The sequence below is a fragment of the Tenrec ecaudatus genome, chromosome 9 (genome assembly GCF_050624435.1).
Source record: "Tenrec ecaudatus isolate mTenEca1 chromosome 9, mTenEca1.hap1, whole genome shotgun sequence".
NCBI lineage: Eukaryota > Metazoa > Chordata > Mammalia > Afrosoricida > Tenrecidae > Tenrec > Tenrec ecaudatus.
In genome coordinates this window covers 69,359,567-69,380,065 of record NC_134538.1, presented here as the reverse complement: position 1 = coordinate 69,380,065, position 20,499 = coordinate 69,359,567, and the positions used below count along the sequence as shown (strand labels likewise).

The following is a 20,499-nucleotide window of genomic DNA, read 5'->3' as shown; positions in this document are numbered from 1 at the left end:
AAAAGCAGTGATGAACGTATGAGGCACATAGCGGCATGGGAAGAACTGGAGGAAATCATGCTAAGCGAGGTTAGTCAGGCACAAAAGGACAAGTACAACATGAGCCCGCTGAGGTAAGAATTAAAAATTTTTTTAAAAAGCAAAAGTGGCATAAGGAAAAAAGCTACTGTATACAAACATTTTAGGGGTGAAGACTGTGTAGTATGGAAGAGACCAGACCAAAACCAGGGATGTACATGGTAGACAATGGTGGAGGAGGTGGGGAAAGGAAAACAAAAGGATGAATACAAGGAAGAAAAGGGAAGTGGGGGCATGGGGCATTAATCCACCCAAGGGGAGGGTATTGTTTATATCTCCACAGGGAAAGTGGGACCAGACTTCAACCCAGTGTCGCAAGGTGTGAATGCAATATCCCGGCGTGGAGTAGGGAACCAGTGGAGAGGTCTGGGAAGCTGTCCCCAGCACCATAAATTAAGTGGATTCCTGCCCCTCCCCCAAAAAGAATTTGTTCCAAGGGACGACATTGACTCTGCAGCTCCGGGAGATGAACATATCTGATCAGAGCACACGGGAGAAGATGAAGGGGCAGGAGGAGAGAGTGGAGCACAGCCTGGCTCACCAGGCCGTGATGATGATGTTCCTGAGTAGAGCAGCCAGTCCACAGAGAGAACAACATGGCTGGCCCCACTATGAGAAATGATGCCAATCAGTTGACTAAGGGCGATACAGGGGACAGCACCGGAGACACAGTGTGGGAATTGCACCTGACCTGATCCCACCACACCGAGGCAAATCACTGGGGGAGTGCAGCGGAACAGCAAGGGAATGGAGTGGCAAGGTCCCCAGGGAATGCTGAAAGTGGACTTTGGGGCCAGGGCGTGGTGCCCCAACAGACTGGACTGGAAAACGCTCCTAAGGGCCAGCAAACAATCCCTGAACTAACTACAAGCTTTTCTCTTGTGAACTGTTTTGTTCTGTTCTTTTTCAGTGGTTTGTTTTTGTTGTTTTGTTGTCTGGTTGTAAACTGTTGCTTTGTTTTCCTCTGTCTTGTTTTCGTGCATGTTAGTGTCTCCACAGGTCTGTCTGAATAGGACAGGCTGGATGAACTATCTGGAGGAAAAACAACGGGACCGACAGTTCCGGGGGGACTTGGGGTGGGGGGGTAGGGGAGTAAGGAAGTGGTGTTAACAAACCCAGGGACAAGGGAAAAACATGGGACCCCAAATGGTAGAGAAGGGGGATTGGCAGGCCTGGTGGGAAATGATCAAGGGTAAGGTTGCGTAGAGAAGAGGTATACTCTAGCCCAGGTGGCGACAAAGCATGGTAGTAGGGCAGGAGGAAAGTCAAGGGAGATGGAGGAAAGAGCTAGGAGTCAAAGGGCATTCATGGAGGTCTAGACAAAGACATGTACATGCAAACATATATAGGAGGATGGGGAAATAGATCTATGTGTCTATATTTATAGGTCAAGTATTAAGGTGGCGGAAGGACCTTGGGCCTCTACTCAAACACTCCCTCAATGCATGAATACCTTCTTTTATTAAATTGGAACTCTATGATGCTCACTCTCCCGACACAACGGCTGGAGCCAAAGTGGGTGAACAAGTAAATGTGGTGAAGAAAGCTGATGGTGCCCGGCTATCAAAAGAGATAGTGACTGGGGTCTTAAAGGCTTGAAGATAAACAAGCGGCCATCTAGCTCAGAAGCAACAAAGTCCACATGGAAGAACACACCAGCCTGTGTGATCGAGTGGTCCCGAAGGGATCAGTTACCAGGCATCAAAGAACAAAAAAATCATGTCATTGACTGCACACCTCCATGATAGGATCGCTGAATACAAATGGGTGCATAAGCAAATGTGGTGAAGAAAGCTGATGGTGCCCGGCTATCAAAAGAGATAGTGTCTGGGGTCTTAAAGGCTTGAAGGTGAACAAGCGGCCATCTAGCTCAGAAGCAAAAAAGCCCACATGGAAGAAGCACACCGGCCAGTGCGATCACGAGGTGCCAAGGTACCAGGTATAAGGCATCATGCAAAAAAAAGAAAAAGATATAAGTGTGTGTATGTATGTGTATATGTGTGTATATGTATATATGTATATATATACCATATTAAATGAAGTGGGAAGTCCAAGTGTCGGCCAATGGAGATCCCCTCATAGAGGGGTTTAGGAGAGGAGATGGGTTAATTAGGGTGCGAGGTAGTACCGATGAAGAACACAGCTTTCCCCCAGATCCTGGATGCTTCCTACCCCCAACTACCATGATCCGAATTCTACCTTGCAGGGCTGGATAGGACAGAGGCTGTACACTGGTACATATGAGGGCTGGAGGTACAGGGAATCCAGGGTGGATGATACCTTCAGGACCAAGGGTGTGAAGGACGATGCTGGGAGAGTGGAGGGTGAGTGGGTTGGAAAGGGGGAACTGATTACAAGGATCCACATGTGACCTCTTCCCTGGGAGAGGGACAGCAGAGAAGGGGGGAAGGGAGACTCTGGATAGGGCAAGATATGACAAAATAACGATGTATAAATTACCAAGGGCACATGAGGGAGGGGGGGAAGGGGAGGGAGGGGAAAAAAAAAAGAGGACCTGATGCAAGGGGCTTAAGTGGAGAGCAAATGCCTTGAGAATGACTGGGGCAGGGAATGTAAGGATATGCTTTATACAATTGATGTATGTATATGTATGGATTGTGATAAGAGTTGTATGACTCCCTAATAAAATGTAAAAAAAGAAAAGAGGAGAAAAAAATGATTAGGGCAAAGACTGTACAGATGTGCTTTAAACAATTGATGTATGTATATGTATGAACTGTGATAAGAATTGTATGAGCCCCAATAAATTGTTTAAAAAAAAGTATGCATTCTGAGGGATACCATGCAGTACAGTGTGATAAGAGAACAAGGTAGGACTATATATACACATGGAACAATTTTAAAGATATATTGATTAGGAAAAAAGGAAAGTAAATAACACTTAAAATATGTAAATATGCAAGAAATAGGGGTCATTATCTATGGGCAGGGCTTGTGATTCGTGCCTGAGGAGGCTTTCAGGCAACTCTGTAATGTTAAAACATTTGATGGGCGAGTATTATTTGTGCAATTTAAAATTATTTAAATTTGGAATGTCATTGGAAGAATTCATAAGGACATTGATTTCCCAAAGAGGCGAATGCATGGTTGAGGAACTAAGATGGAGGTACTTTTTTCACTTGCTCACTGCTTGTTTTTTTGTTTGTTGTTGTTTAATATTGGGGGTGGAGTGAAGCTAGTAAGAATAAAAAAAGAGTTGCCCTCAAGTGAAAACCAAAACCCAGACTCCACTGCCCTGAATTCTGCTCTGACCAGTTGAACTGCCCAGACCAACGCTGACTGCCACATCTTTCCCCTATGCAGCTGATGGTGGGAAACCAGACATTTTCGGTTCGCATGAGAGCGTTTAACCCCTAAGTCACTCAGGGGTTCTGCAATTACACTTCCACGATTGCTTCCACAGGCCGAACCTAAAAACCCACCGAGACTGGTGGAGGCTGAAGCAGCAGAAATGGAGACGCTTTTTACAATCGAGTGGAAAGTGGGGTGGCTCGAAAGATGGAAAGTCCAACGGGCTCCGGTTCGCCTTTGTAATACAAAATTCTCTCCCTCTTCTCCGGCCCTGCCCCACCTCCTGGTGCCGCTTACTGGCCGATGAATGACGGACGACCTAGTCCACCAATCAGATAGCTTCTCTCGGTTGGCACTTCGTACCCACCCGCGGGCTTCAGGGCTTCGGAAGAGGTGCGGGCTCCGTACGTGACGCCAACGTGCTGACGTCATCGGCCGGGTCCTCGCAGAGGTCCCGGGGCTGCAGGCTGCGGGCGGCGAGCTGCGCGGCGCTGGCGGAGCTGTCTCCCGCCCCGCCCCGCCCCTCCGCCCACTTAGGGCCCCGCGGGCGCGACCGCAGACGGAGCCACTCGCCCCGGGCCAACCTGGAGCGGCTACCCTGAAACCGCCCGACGAGGTAGGTTGGGTTTCTCGTCACCCTATTGGACAGGTTAGAAAACTGAGTCACCCGGGCTCCGAGGGTTTGCAGACAGCTGACCGTAGCCCGATCGGAGCATTCATCCCGTTTCTTTGCCGAGCTGGCTGCGCCCCTCCAGGCCCCGAGGAGGAGGCGCGAGGCATGCTGTGTCTATAATGGATTCGAAAGTGAAGTTGCAGAAGGCTCAGCCACGTTTACCTCCGTGCCTGTACGAGAATTCAGGGCGGTGGGATTCAGGCAGTGAGGGTCCCATTCCTTCATTCCCCATGCAGACTGGTGTCAAGGGCCCGGCATCATGACCAAGAACGGACGCTGGGGATGATCGGTGGGCCTTTTCAGGCACGGATGGTTACAGGCCTCTGCAATTCATCAAGGAAAGCCCTGACAAAGTAAAATGAGAAATGAAAACACAGCCCGTGAATTTTTTGACAAAATGATTTAGTCCACAGTTTTGCCTGCCCTCCGGTTTTCTGAAATCTCAGAAGCATGCCTACTTTCGGTTTAGGATTAGAAAGAGTTTTTTTTTTTTTTTTTTTTTTTTTTAAGGGCCAAATGGGGTTTAACCTTGTGGGACATTTTTATCCTCCTGTTTCATGCGGCAGTTGCTCACCATGGATCTGAGATAGTTGATCTCCAAAGCATTTGTCTTTTGTTTCACAGATGGGCTTGCTGAATTCCTCCCTTGACTGAGTTATAATTTCAGTAACAAGAAAACATAGCAACACCAGATCTAACCACTGACATATAGTGGAATTAGTCCTTAGAAATATACATGTCAGTGTCCTTCATTGGGAAGGTTCTGAAAGATCATCCCATTCACAAACTACTTGTAGAAGTAGAATCACAAAGCAAGACCTCTTCCTTGTTGGGTTCTAATAAGAAAGTGGTGGATAAGTATTACTCATAAAGTAAAACTGTAGACTGTACCCAGGAAGAGTAATATGTGGCACATAAAATATTCTTTATTGTAAAGCATTCCTTCCCTTTAATATTCTCCTGGTTCTGATATTGACCTTTTCTGACTGCATGATTGGATGAAACGCCTTAAGAAAGTCCTCTTCTGAGGACTTTCCCTTAGTTTTCTTCACAGAAAAATGATGAGCATTACCATTGGCATTTATTCACTGGACAGCTTCTCATATGGGGGTCTTAGCTATGCCAGGCTTTGTTTTAGGCACTGGGAATGGAATGGGGCATAATTTAGATAAGGTTCCTGCCCTCAAAGATCTTACATTCATGTAAATAAATATGACCATTTAAAATAGTATCACATGTTTGAAAAGAGACCATTACCAGATAAAGAGCTGGAGGGATCAAGGTGTGGGGGAGAAGCCAGACGTACGAGGAAGGGACCTGTAGTGTGTCTGGAGCCAGGTGAGCCCCGGGGAGAGTGAGGTGGGTGAATGGCACAAGATGACATCTAAGAAGTGAGCAGGAGCTGGGCCATGGGAATCACTTTCGAGAAGGGCCAGCAAAGGAAGCATGGTTTGTACATTGCAAGGTCATTACTGTTTTCTTGAAGCAGCACGCAGGCGCCTACCTGCTCTCTGCTTTATTTTGGTTATGAAATTGTTGCAGTTGGTTCCCCTACTTCCATGCCTACCTCATCAGTGGCCTTTTCTTATTAGTGGGGGTAGGGGGGCAGATAAAATGGTTTTTATTCCTCAAAGTTTATTTCCTTTGCATTTTTATGTATGGGGCTCAGAGTCTCTGCTTCAGTTCTCTTACCTTCCCAACTTCTAATCACAAATCCTTTTCTGTGTTACCTTTCTGTGCCTTCCCTTTGGAAAAGACAGTCACTGCTCTGTAGGGACAGTTCTACCCTGTCACATAGGGGAGGTCATTGAGTCAGAATTGACTAGAAGCTGTGATGTGAGCTCTTCTCCCAGGAGAGTTCTAGGAAATGGCATTGTCAAGTGAATTAGGAATCAGACCTTCAGTTACTACCCTGACTTCATGCCTGCTTTTATTTAATCGCAGGCCAGTACATTCTGATCTTTACAATGGCTTGTAAAGGTAAACAGTATCCCTTCTTGAGAGGCAAAGAAACGTACCTGGAAGGCCACACAGCTAGTAGTGACCATGGCTGGATTTAAATACTCCTTAACTCTAGCCCTGGTGCAGCACTGACAGGGCTAGTGGTTCTGCACACCTTGGCCTTCCATCTGCCAGGTCAGCAGTTCAAAACCATCAGCTGCTCCTCAGGAGAAAGACAGGGCTTTCTACTCCTGTTACTAATAACAGGAAACTCATAGGGACACTGCTCCCCAGTGCTTTAGGGTTTCTGTGAGTTGACATCGAGTCCATGGTAGTGAGGTGGAGGTGGCGGGGTGGGGTGTGAGTGTTAGCCCCATTCCAAAGCTGACTGAATTCTACTCTACGACTTCCTTGGTGTAGAAAAGCAGCTCCAGATCTCTAGTATTGTTATATATGTGTGTGTGTAACTACATGTGTGTGTAACTATCTGTATAACGATATAGATAACAAAATTTTTGCGTGTGAATTGGGTGAAAGTTTAAAGAGTAGATAGATTTCCATTCAACATGTCCTCCAAATGTTGGTTGATCGCATTCATTGAAATCCCTACAACGTACCATCCCTTATCCCACTGCCCGTGTTTCCTGGGTTTATTCCCCCCCCTTTCCTAACCCTTCTGAACGTTGTCCTTGGGTACATGCTGCCTTTTGATCTTAAATGGTTGATGACTGTTCTGAGACCCATGCATCTCTCCAGTGCTGTTGTTCTCCCTACAGACTTGCCTATTGTTTGGCCAAAGATGGAACCATGGGGTGAGTCCATTTCCAGACAGGAAGGGTGACTCAGCGCCATAGACTCAGCAGTTCCACCGGTCTCTGTATGGCCAGCAAGCCACTCTCTTTATGTCTGCTGCTTTAAAGCTTACATGATTCAATTCTCTCCATTTGGGAGTAGGACTGTGGAGGTCCAGAGAAGTCATTTTCAAAACATCACGCAGATAGTGATCAAACTGGCACCAAATAGCCTGTGTATTCTCAGCCTAATACTTATTCATGTGTGTCTGCAAGTACCCTACAGACTTCCTTCTTGAACGTTCGAGGGCAAGGTGTTCTGTAAATGTAAAAATAGATGTGTCAGCCTCATGAGTGTACTGTGCATAATCAGGAAAAAGGTAATTGTAAAGAGATGAGACAATGCTTCTTGTTTGGCTAAAAGAATCTCAGCTTTATTTTTCTTCTTTTTTGAGCAGTGAGCAGGGGTGAACTGTTTGGGTTCTGTCAGTAGAAAGCAACTGTAGTTTCAAAATGACATTTTAAGCTTTTATTTTTGCTTGATTTAAAAGATGTTTGAGAAGGCATTAAAATTTGTTTAAAATCCTGCAGTCTTAGGAGTGTGGGACTATTGCTCTGAGTTTATTGGCTTATAATCATAGTTTCTGCCTGTAACGGAAGAAACCCCTATGTCAGCTTAGAAATTTAGCTGTCTTTTCTCAATCATATGTTGTCATATTTTTCAAATAGGTAACTATAATCTTATGAATTTCATAATTAAGAAATGGATTCACATGATCTAGAAGTTGAAGAAAACAAATGCACAAAACCATGATTCATTTCTAAAGCTGGCTCAGTCTAGTAATTATCATTAGGATCTGATAAGATAGCGAACTTAACTTATTTATGCATGAGTTTTGACCCTCCCATAACAAAATACAAAATGTAATATAGCATCATAACATAACATTAGCCAAACGGAGCTCAGTTCTTATGATCAGAGGCTCTTGGGAGAAAGATGTAGCATTCTGCATCGGCAAAGATGACAGCCTTGGAAAGCTGCTGGGGCACTTCTACTCTGCCCTGCAGGGTGGCTGTGATTCAGAGTTGGCTTCCTGGGAATGGGTTTGGTAGGCTTTAATGCCTCCCTCCCCCTCATCTCACACACACACACACACACACACACACACACACACACACACACACACACACACACACACCACTGTGGTTAAGTAGTGAGCTGCTAACGAAAAGGTCAGTGGCTCGAACCCACCAGCAGCTCCCCTTGAGACAAGACGAGATCCTCTCCTGTAAAGATGGTCGCCTAGGGAACCTATGGGGTAGATTGACTGCTATCTGGGTTCACTATTGGGAATCTACTCCACAGCACACAATTCAAACAGTGTTGTTGGAATGATTCATTCAAAGGATTGAATTGTATCAAAGTCAAGGGAGATCCTTCTTTCTTTAAGCATCTGCTAAGTGTACCAACCAAGTGTTTTCGTCTTTGAAGTTGGTTTGTTCAACTCATGTCCACATTCTGGAGTTCCAGCCTGTTTTCATTTGATGTAAATGCTCCTTCCCTAGTGCGCGAAAGGCCTCAGACTCCACTCCTGGCTGTTAGCCTTGAGCTCTCCATGGGCAGTGTTTTCTGCATGGCTCACTCCAACCTGTCACGTTCTCTCTGATTCTCTAAGTCCATCATTACTGCTGCTCTCTAATGAAACATCTCTAATAGAGTCTTTTCATAGCACTTGTGGGAGAGGGTTGGGGTGACTTTGTTTACTAATCACCAATTGTGTTATCTTTGATAACAAAAAGTGAAAACCAGACCAGTAGCCGTGCCCTTGTTTGTTTCCAGACATACTATACTACACACCTGTTGTCGTTTAGTCGATTCTGACTCTGTAGGTGCTTAAATGCACGTTGAAGAAAGCTTAAAAGAACTAACAATTACTCTTATACATGAAAAATCTCACAGACTGTAAACCCTTCTAGGGTTGTTTTTTTTTTTTTTAGGGGCAGTACTCTTATTATCTCATCTTTAAGAGAAGCACTCAGGCTTTTCTTGGCTTGATTCAATAAAACTTCTTTCCTGTTTTGGTGAAGGGTTTGGATTTTCTAGTTGCCATGTGTTCTCTTGAGAAAAGCTCTTCTTTGGTCTGTGAATGTTGAAGGACTTCCTTCGGAAAGAAAACGGAAACTCTCACTGCTCCAGGGCTCCTTGTCATGTGGAGCCGGTTTTTGGTCAGGTCCCCAGTGCACCGTAGCATGGGCATGAGGTATGACGTCATTGGGTTCTTGTGTCGTGTCTCAGAGCGCCTGCCGGGCAGCCTCGTACAAAAGCACTGGAGCAGCACAGGCTTCTGCGGATAGTTTCCCTTGCTTTGCTTGTGAGTTGACGTGAACCTTCTGGAGCAGGGATTCACAAACTGCCACCCCGCAGGCCATACATGTGACTCTTCCGATACATGCATGGGCCTCTGAAGTAAAATTGGAAATGGAAATAAAACCTGTAGTTTCATTTAAAGGATATTATTCTGATAATGGTAACTTCATTTGTTTTAAAAATTATATTTATAGATCTCAGATGATTTTTGAATTGTTATGAGGGACAAGATTGGTTCTTAGGTCTCAAGAGTTCACCAGGCCCTGTTCTAGAAGAATATGCCTTGGATCCCACAGGCTGGTGTGTTCTCTCTGTGTGGGCTTGGCTGATGCTTCTCTTAGATGGCTGCTTCTTTAGGACACACTTTTAAGATCCCAGATGCAATTGTTTCTAATAGGGTTTTAGCATTATCAGTAATAACTAGTGCACAGCACTTCTTCTGTGCCAGGCCTTCTTTATCTGCTTTGTATCAGGATTTCTCAACCTTGCCACTATTGATATTTTGGACTGGATACTGTGGAGGGGACTGTCTGAGTATTGTAGGATGCTCAGCTACATCCCTGTCCCTCCACCCAGTGTCAATGGCACTTTACCCAGTTGTGACAACTGAATATATCTCTAGCTTGCTGGAACCCGGAGACCGGCCCTCCGCCACCCGTCAGATGTGGACCTGAACTCACCACCCTAGCTCAGCGTCCAGCCAAACACTCGGTCAACCTGTAGGGTGAACAGGAAATGACACACTCCTCCAAATGACCAGCCATCCTGAGCCAAAAGGGCAGCCTTTGTCCTGGGATAAATCTCACAAGATGTAGGAAGAAAGAAGGGGGAGTGGAAATGGGAACCACAGGAAGGAAATGGGAAGAGTGTTGCATTGTGGGGGAGGGGGGGCAATCAGTCATACAAGAAAATGTGTGTGAATTGTTGGCTGGAAAAGCAATTTGCTTTGTAAACCTTTACTCAAATTGCAATAAAAAGTTAATAATTAATAAATGCCTACAGATATTGCCAGGTGTCCCCTGGAGGGAGGGCAAGGTGGTAGGGTGGTGGTGTAGAGCAGAGTGCACTCATAAGAGATTAGCAATTTAAGACCTTCAGAATACCAGATGCTCCTCAGGGTGCTAAATTGCAAAGATGTCACGTTAAGGAATAATGTGCAAATGACTCAAACCACGGTATTTTCTTTTTTTAATTCAATAAATCATTTTATTGGGGCTCATACAACTCTTATCACAATCCACATATACATCGATTGATTAAAGCACCCTTATACATTCGTTGCCCTCTTCATTCTCAAAATTCGCCTTCCACTTGGGTTCCTGGAATGAGCTCATTTTCCTTTTTTCCCTCCCCCTTCCTCCCCACTCCTCCCTCCCCCATGAACCCTTAATAGTTTATAAATTATTATTTTATCTTATCTTACACTGCCCAGAGTCTCCCCTCACCCACCTTCCCATTGCTCTTCCCCCAAAGAGGAGGTTACACGTAGATCCCTGAGATTGGTTCTCCCTTTCTACACCCCCTTCCCTCCCGGTGTCGCCACTCCCACAGCTGGTCCTGAGGGGTTCATCCGACCTAGATTCCCTGTGTTTCCAGATCCCTACTGCACCGCTGTGCATCCTCTGGTCTAACCAGGTCCGTAAGGCAGAATTGGGATCATGATAACGGGGGGAGGAAGCGTTCAAGAACTAGAGGAAGGTTTTGAGTTTCATCGTTGCTACATTGAACCCTTAGTGACTCATCTCCTCCCCACTACCCCTCTGCAAGGGATGTTCAGCTGTCTACAGATGGGCATTGGGTCCCCATCACGTACTCCCCTCATTCACGGTGATGTTTTATTGCCCCCCCCCCCGCCTTTGTTGTTTGAAACCTGGTCCCCTCGGCCCTTCATGATCACACATGTTGATGTGCTGCTTCCATGTGGGCTTTGTTGCCTCTGGACTAGATGGCCGCTTGTTTACGTTCAAGCCTTTAAGTCCCCAGACGCTATATCTCTCAATAGCCGGGCACCATCAGCCTTCTTCACCACACTTGATTATGCACACATTTGTCTTCAGCGTTTATGTGAGGAAGGTGATCACACATGATTGTTTTTGTTCCTTGGTGTCTGCTACCTGGTCCATTCAACACCTTGTGTTCGCTTAGGCTGTGTGCTTCTTCTCTGAAACCACGGTATTTTCAATCACCTCAGAAGCATGTGAAATCTGGAGAATGAGTCAGGCAAGACTGGAAAATAATTAGAATAATGATACATTTGAATTATAGTGTTAGCGAAGAATATTAGAAGTATAGATCACAAGAAAAACAAATGCAGCTTAAAGAGCCCTCAATAAATGATCTTTTAATAAAAAGAAACAAAACAAATGCACCTGCCTTGGAAGGAAGTACAGCCCGAATGCTCCTTAGAAAGAAGGATGGTAAGATTTTGTCTCACATACTTTGGACATGTCACCAGGAGAGAACATTGCCTGGAAAAGTACGCCCTGCTTGTTAAAATGGAAGGTCTGCACTGGTGAGCGCAGGCGGAGCAGTGAGTATGGAGTTGGCAGTGGTCCAAACCGTTTCATTCACCCCACTCAACAAGCACCTCGCAACAATAACAACATCTACCTAAATAGCAACACAAATTACTGTCTGCATCATTGTTTCCACTGGCAACACTTTTCTAAAAGGAATCTCTAAACATTCGCCATTCGCCCACAAGTTACTGAGGAGCAGCAAGGTTATTGGCAGTTCTAATGCGATTAAAGTTGAAAAAGACACTGAGCGCTCCCTCATAGAAGACCAAAAGGAAGATTGAAGGAGCCCTGCTGGTGTAGTGGGCTCTGGGTTGGACTGTTAACTCTAAGCCCAGCAGTTCGAACCTGCCAGCCGCTCCTCAGGAGGAGCATGAGGCTCAAGATTGTTCTGGTTGCTCTGAATCTTAATTGTCCCAATGGCAGTGAGGTGTTTTGTGTGTTTTGCATTTGAACGGGAGATTTGCTCTGTGGGAACAAAGGAAAGTTCTGAGAAATGGTGGATGGTCAGCACCAGACACGTCAGTAGTCTTTTGCACATGTGGATGTGGCTCCGTGCTCTCTCGAGGACAAATGATCGATCCTCCTTTGTATGGAATAATGTGAGCTTTGAAATTTCTATTATAAGTATATTTATGGGGTTAAGTTCCAACTCTATGCTGATGACACCTAAAACTTATACAGAGTCAAAAATATGAAACCCGCTGCCATCTCGCTCATCCCGACTCAGAGCGACTCTGAGTAAGATGGAGTAGAGCTGCCCCTTTGGAGCGGAGGGTAGGCTCGAACTGCCGGCCTTGCAATGCCAGCAATTAACTGGCTGTCCCACCAGGCTCAGAAGGAAGCATAAACATGTGGCGGGGGAAACTCTCTTCTCTTTTAATTCCACTTTTTCTTGAACTGTTTGAAGCCCTCATGTTTTTCTAACCCAAACTTCACGAAACTTCTGGCTCATAGCTAGCAATCCCTCGCCTCCACTGGGATATTAACGTGTGATGGAGCTTATAAGAACTCGGTGAGGGGAGCTAAGGAAAGGCTTCCAGCAAAGATGCTGGACAGCCTCCCCCCCAGTGTACTGCTTATATCTGGGCTGCTCGCCAGTCGCCTTCCGGACACCATAAGGCCCTTCTCACTGCCCCCTCGTCCTCTCACGGTGCTGTCCCTGCACGAACACTCATCAGACTGGCCTTCAAATACCTGGCGCTTGAGCTATTAAATGATTCAAACTTTAAGATTAGCAAACTGATTTTCGAGTGATTCTGCCATTGTCTTGTTTCCAGTAAAGTATGATTTTATATATGATAACCAATCAGGATTTTCCCGGTGGATCCTCTGCATTTACGTTCTGGAATTTTCTTCCCACTGCTTAGTGAGTCCAACAGGTTGCTATCACATCCTGTTTTGTTCTTTCAATAAACTCTCTTATTTTGACTGAAGCTCCACAGTTTTTTATTCTTTGACAGTCAGCATCTCAAACCCTTTAGGTCTAAAACGGAACTGCCTTTTCTCCCACAAAACGGAATCTTCCCAAACCCCCAGGGGATGGCCTGCGCCTGCATGCACAATGGCACTGGCGCGCTGCCCGTGAAGACCACAAGCAGTCACTACTGAGGTGGCTTAAACTCACAAACACCCCATGTGGGTCAGAGCACAGCTGAGCTGCTCAAGGTTTTCAATGACTTTTTTTTTTAAGAGTAAGATCACCAGGACTTTCTTCTGAGGCACCAGCTGGCAGACTCCAACGTTTGAGGAGGAGCTGAGCTCATTATTCGTTTCTACCACCCAGGGATCCCATAGAGTTGGCGCATAAGTGTAGCTGATATTAACAAATATCTGGAAAGTACTGCCTTTGTTAACAGCTCGACTTTTTTAGAGCAATAAGACTGATCACTCTTGGTACATTAGAGACCATTTTTTTCAAAACATTTCCTACCAAAGATGTTTTCAGAAAAGCTTAAATAATGTCACTAATACTATGAAGCAGTTCTCTTCATAGGCTGGGTCTATCAATTAAAACATGCTATCTTCAACACAGGAAGCCCGAGGTTGTGCCTGGCTAACCGCGGCACCATCGGTTCGGACTTGTTAGCTGCTCAGTGGGAGAAAGCTGAGGTCATCTGTCTCATAGAGGCCATCTGTCTCTGTAGCCTTGGAGACCCAGGGGGACAGCTCTGCTTTGTCCTACAGGGTCACTATGAGTAGAGGTTGACTTGATGGCAGTGAGTTTGGTTTGAGTTTAAATATTCAACTCTCCAACAGACTTTCATGTGGAATTTTGTTTGTAAGCAGCTCTGCACTTCGATTCCTGATAGAAGCTTCTCGGTGCTGTTCATGAGGCTGCTGGAATGTGGGGTGTTTTCGTGACGTGGAATGAAGTAAATAAGGGCAGATACTGCTTCAGTGCACGTGGCAGGGAAGTGTACTTTCCGATGGACACATCAAGGCAGAGGAGGCTGTAGAACAACATGATTACCTGGAAATTCCCATTGTGGGAATTGGCAAGCTGGACCATCAAGAACTCTGGAAAACAAAAAACAAGCAAACCCTAAACTGAATCTTCTCCCTTAAAGCTCTTCTGTCTCCTCCATTTCAGTCGATAGCAACTTCATCCCTCTAATTCTTCAGACCATGAATCTTATGTCCCTCAATCTATCACCAAATGCTGCCAGTGCTGCACGTAGGGCGGCCTATTTCTCACCACCCCAACTCCCACCACCCTGTTGGACTTAATGCCTCATTTCTCTTCTGAATTATTATTGTCCTGCATCCCACTGGCCTCTCTGCTTGTCTCAGAGAGGGCCTCCTCAGCTCATTCCTCCTCTGCTACACGTGCCCGTGTCTTCCCATTTCTTTCAGGGGATAAATCCGTCTAGCTGCCTGCGTGATCACACAAGGCCAAGGCCCCTGTTCATGCCTGTCCTTATGTCCTGCTGCTCTCCCTTTCTCTTATCTAGCTCCCGCTAATTTGACCTGGCTGGGCTTCCAACCGGCCCAGTCCATCCTCCTGTGGGCTTTTGACCTCGCTCCCCCTGTTTCCAGTGTTCTTCTTCCTCTTTGTTTATAAGAAATAAATTATTTAAAAGTAAAGTTGCTATGGCAACAAGTTTGTGCTTAGGAGATGAATGAGTTTTTGTTAGAAGAATGACTTAGAAACACCATAGCATATTTATGTGCTGCTTTAATTTTTAGAAGTCACTGTTACTAATGCCTAAATATCTCTGAGCCCTAAAGCAGACTGGAAAAGGTTAAATTCTGTGTGTGTACACACAGTTGCTATACTTTTTCATCTACTGAGATATTAGCAGAAACCATTGAATGAAACAGGACGATGAAAAATAACATGGAATTTTAACAAGCCTTGAATTGTTCTGTGGGAAGAGAAGCAGCAAAGAGTGAACAGATCTCTCAGGATGGTGTAAACACACTAATTACATTCCAGGCACATGTAAACAGCAGAAGACGGAATCAAATCATGGAAATCCTATGTAGGGAACTACCTAGAGCAGGACTGGTTGTTCTGTTGGAAGAGGAGGAACAGCAGGGAAAGCAGTTGGAATGTAGGCAGTGTTGTACGTGTTGGCTGCATGAATCAAACCACACATGGTGCCTATAGGTGATGCTTTGTAAAAGAGGTTTTCTTCAACTTCTTTTGAGGAGTTGAGTGAAAAAATGAACAAATGTGCCCTTTAAAAGCTTCCAAAACAGTATTCTCTGTGCACATTTTAACTGACGACTTGAGATTTTAGACCCAATTACATACATGATGTAACACCATTATTTCATTTAAACCTAATTACAGAACTTACAACAAAGACCATTATCATGTGCTTAGGGACATTGGTTTAAAACACAATCAGAATGAATCCTGTTTTAGTCACAGGCATTTTTGAAATATTCAACCAATCTGTGTGGCAACTGTTATAATTATTCTAAGGGAAGAATGATTTGTATGTCCTGACGTCTGGATGTAGGGTTTCCTTTTTGACTATAAGTTCTTCTTGAATTATCATATACATAAGAATCATTATTCAAACCTCTACACATAATCCATGGTGCATTCTAGTTTATAAAATGATCTTCCAATTCTATTTTGTAAAATGATCTTCAAATATGATGTTGGTTCTTTGTGTTCTCAAAGGTAGCTAGCACATACTTATAATGAAGTTGATTTTGTGAGAGTGAGGAAATTTTACTTTTATTCTGTTATATATAGAGAGACATATATAGAAAGAGAGATATGCATACACTATATAGATTATGCTAAAACATGTTTAAGAGCCCTGGGGATGCAGTGGTTAGGTGTTGGGCTGTGGTCCATAAGGTCAGCAGTTTGAAGCCCTCAGCTGCTTCTTGGCAGAAAGACGGATTTTTATTCCCGTAACAGTCTCAGAAACCCAAAGGGGCAGTTCTGCCATGTTGTGCAGGGTTGCTATGAGTTGGCATTGACCCAGTGGCAGTGAGCTTGTTTGTTTGGGGGGATGTTATATGTATATATGTATAATGCATGTTTATATATTTATTAATGCTTATTTTTCTGAATAATTCAGGTGTGCATACATCATGACACTTTCTTCTCAGTGTCTGCGCATTTCCTAAGAATCAGGAAAATTTTCTGCATAAACAGGATACATTATTAAGTAGAAATTAATACTATGTGTGTATTACCACTTGTCAGTCTGTCTTACTCTGGTGGCTTGTGTATATATCGTGGTGGTTCTGGAAGCTATATGACTGGTATTTTAGATACCAGCAGAGTCACTATGGTGGACAGATTTTAGCAGTGTTTTCACACTAGAAACAGAAGGAATAGCTTAGTTTCTCAGATATCAGCTACCAGAAACGTGACTAGCACTGAGACATTGACAGATGTAGTACCAGGAGGTGAGCCCCTCAGCTTGGAAAGCACTCAACAAACAAGGAAAAATAGAGTCAACCTTAATGATGTGGGTGGAGCAAAGCTTTCTCAACATGTATTTGTTAATGGCAGAATTCAAAATGAGAGGAAAACGTCGCAAACATCCATTAATAATCTATGTGAAATGCACAAAGTATGAACCTAGGAAAATTGAAAGTTGTCAAATAGACTTGGATTGGGCTGGGATACCTTTCTGATATAAAATTACTTCTTGATATGAAGTTCCTTTTTATACATTAAAAATTAAATGGGATGCAAAAAAATGGGTGGTTACCATTGTGGGTCAGGTATTGATATGACAAATTCAAGAAGCACAGTGTGATGGTAGGTTTATTTGCCAACCTGGTCAATAGGAGCATGTGGGATTAATCAGGTCACAGTTTGATTGGAGGGCAAAGAGATAAGTGGCTCAGCAAGGCCCACCCCTCGCTCTCTTGCTCTCTGGTAATCAGACCAGTGTGCTGCTGCTTTAGCTAGTTCTCTGCCTCAACTTGTGAGCTACACTACTTGTGAGATAAGCCAACCCATGGATCATGTTGCTAGAGCTTGAGGTTTCTTTGAAACCTGCTTTGCCATGCTGCTGGTTTGTACTTCACTTGAACTTGAGGCTGGTGGATCCGGTCATCTGCCTTCCTTGAGTTTGATATCCCATCCGGGCCTGCTTTGCTAAGGTCCTGAGCTGCTGACTGTTGGTGACCCACCCTGCCGTTTGCTGCCTGTAGGGAAAATGCCTGCATTATCCTAGGGAACACTGATGTCTGCTTCATTGACCTTGGACCCAGTAGCTCTTGTGAGTTGAACTCCCAGTATATGAACTGTTCCATAAAAATGAGCCCTCTGTACTACTGTGTAGACTAATGAGCTGTTATATGCCTTTGTGTTGTATAAATCTATCCATATATATGGATATATATAATCATAATATATATAATATATATAATCATATATATAATCATAAGTGTCCTGGTTTTGTTTCTCTAGAGAACTCTGTCTATCACACATAGTGCTAACATTCATTGTCAAAAAGAACATTTTGAGATCTATCATGAAGTACAGTACTGTCTATGGTGGAGTAATATCCATGGGCCTGCAGGAAGTCCAATGAATACAACTGTAGTTCAAACTTAAACACCATCACTAAAGCTAATGATGAAGGAAAAACTGAAGAATTCTATCAATGTCTGCAGTCTGAAATTGATCAGACATGCAACCAAGATACATTGATATTTGCTGGTGATTGGAATAGGAAAGTTGGAAACAAAGAGGAACATCAGTAATTAGAAAATAGGTACTTGGTGATAGAACCAGCTAAGGATCACATAATAGAAATTTATCAGACTAACGATTTCTTCATTGAAAAAAGTTTTCTTTTTCCTCCAACAACATAAATGGCAACTATACATGTAGGACTCGCCAGGTGGAATACACAGAAGTCAAATTTAGTACATATGTAGAGAGAGACTATCGAGGAGCTGACCACCATCAGCCTAAACAAGGCCAGCGACATTAATTGCTCATGTGGAAGTTCAGATGGAAGATATTATTAAGGAGACAAAATACGACTCTGAGTGCATCACACTTGGGTTACAAGACCATCACAAAAACAGATTTGACCCAACGAACACGAATAATGGGAGACTCAGTGAGCTGTGGGATGATGTCTAGCCCATCAGATGTGAAGAAAGCAATAGGTCATTATAAAGGCAGGAAAGAAAGACAAGATCAAAGTAGATGTCAGAAGAGACTCTTGTTCATAGAGTAGCTAATGCAAATGGGAGAAAGGATGGATTCAAAGAACTGAACAGAAAATAGAAAGGGCAGATCGAAAAGACAAAGTATTATAATGAAATATGCAAAGAACTGGAATTTGAAAACCAAAGAGGAAAACATGGTCAGCGTGTCTCAAACTGAAAGAATCGAAGAAAATAGACCAAGCCTTGAGTTACAGTAGTGAAAGACTGCATGGACAAAATGTTGAAGGATGCAGGACGTGTCAAAAGAAGCTGGAAGGAGGCACTGGTACAGAGGCACTGTAGCAAAAATAGTTGGTCAATGTTCCATGTTCCACCATTTCATTGACGTCAGAATTCCAAGCTGAACTTCAGGCATTAGTGAAGAGCAAGGTCCCAAGGTGTCAGTTATTATGTTTCAACAAGCTGCCAAGCGCTGTTGGGCTCACTATTCTATGGCAAGAAATTTAGAAGACAGCTACCAGACGAATCCTTGGAAGAGCTCTGTCTATATTTGTGCCCATTCCAAAGAAAGATAACCCAACAGAATGTGGAGCTTTTCAATGTCATTAATATCATATGCAAGTAACATTTTGCTGAAGAGAATGCAAACAGTGGTAGCAGTTACCTGCTCAGGGAGCTGTCGGAGACACTCAAGCTGGCTTCAGAAGAGGACGTGGAATGCAGGGTATTACTGTGTTACTGACAGCAGCTGGATCTTGTCTGAAAGCAGAGAAAACCATACCAAACCAATGTGCCCCGGTGTTTCATTGACTATCACAGTCTGTAGACTGCATGGATCATACATAACAAACCACGTTTAACACCGAGAAGACTGGACGTTCCAGGGCACTTCATTGTGTTCGTGTGGAATCTGTGCCTACAGCGAGACACAGTTGAATTCACACAAGGAGATACTCCGTGGTGTAAAATCAGGATAGATGTGTGTTAGGGTTGTGTCCTTTGACTATCTTTATTCAGTCTACATGCCTACTACAACAGTCTCAGAAGCTGGAGCATATGACGAAGTACATGACATCAGGGATCCAAGGACGCAGCATCACCAGCCTGAGATATGCAAATGACAGCCTTGCTTGCTGAAAGTGTGGATTTCAATTCAGTGTAAAGAAAACAGCAAAACTCATAACTGGGTCACTAGTCAACATCATGAAAAATGCAGAAAAGATGGAATTAGTCATAAATTTCATTTTGCTGGAATCCACAATCAAGAAATCAAGCAGTCAGTATATCAAATGACATATTGTATTGGGCAAAACTGCTGCAAAATACCTTTGTGAAGTTCAAAGAGCAAAACACATCACTGGAAGGACTGGTGTAAGCCTTAAGTGGCATTTCTCCTCATATATACATGCATGTACATGAAACCTGGACAATGAATAAGAAAGACTGATGATGCATTTGAATGGTTATATTTGGCAAAAAAATATCAAAAGTACCAAGAACTACAAGTACAAACAGATCTCTTTTGGAAAAAGTACGACTGGAATGCTTCTTGGAAGCAAGGATAATGAGATTTAGTCTCAGGTAGTTTAGACATGTTATCAGGAGAGGCTAGTCCCTGGCAAAGACCTCCTGCTTGGTGAAGTAAAACGAGTCAGTGAAAAGTGGAAGCCTCTCAAGGAGGTGGATCGACACAGTGGCTGTGACAGTGAACGCAAACGTGAAGATTATGAGCGGGGTGCAGAGCTGGGCAGTGTTGCGTTCTGTGCTACATAGTGGGCCCACTCCGTGCTACCTAACCCAACTTTGTCTGCTAGTTAAACGACTAGATCCATCCATTACCTTTTTTTTCTCCTTTGGCAATCATGAATGAATCTTATTTAAATCATTTATTACACTGGTTCTTATAAAATGTACTTCAGGGTGCATGGTATCAACGATGAAACATACAACTTTCCTCTAGTTCTTAAATACTTCCTCCCCCCACTATCATGATCCCAATTCTACCTTATAAATCTGGCTAGACCAGAGGATGTACACTGGTACAGGTAGGAACTGGAAACAGGGAATCCAGGACAGATGATCCCTCAGGACCAGTGGTGAGAGTGGCATACCAGAAGGGTGGAGGGAAGGTGGGGTAGAAAGGGGGAACTGATTACAAGGATCTACATATAGCTTCCTCCCTGGGGGATGGACAACAGAAAAGTGGGTGAA

General features: G+C 44.0%; 1 protein-coding gene across 1 annotated transcript in view; it reads left to right on the top strand.

Annotated features, from left to right (window-relative positions):
* The first annotated feature begins 3,841 nt into the window (after positions 1–3,841).
* STARD3NL (STARD3 N-terminal like) overlaps positions 3,842–20,499 on the top strand; it is a 47,490-nt gene continuing 30,832 nt past the window's right edge. The window contains exon 1 of the mRNA XM_075558186.1: positions 3,842–4,006. The gene's annotated coding sequence lies outside the window, so the exon portion shown is untranslated. The remainder of the gene's footprint in view (positions 4,007–20,499) is intronic.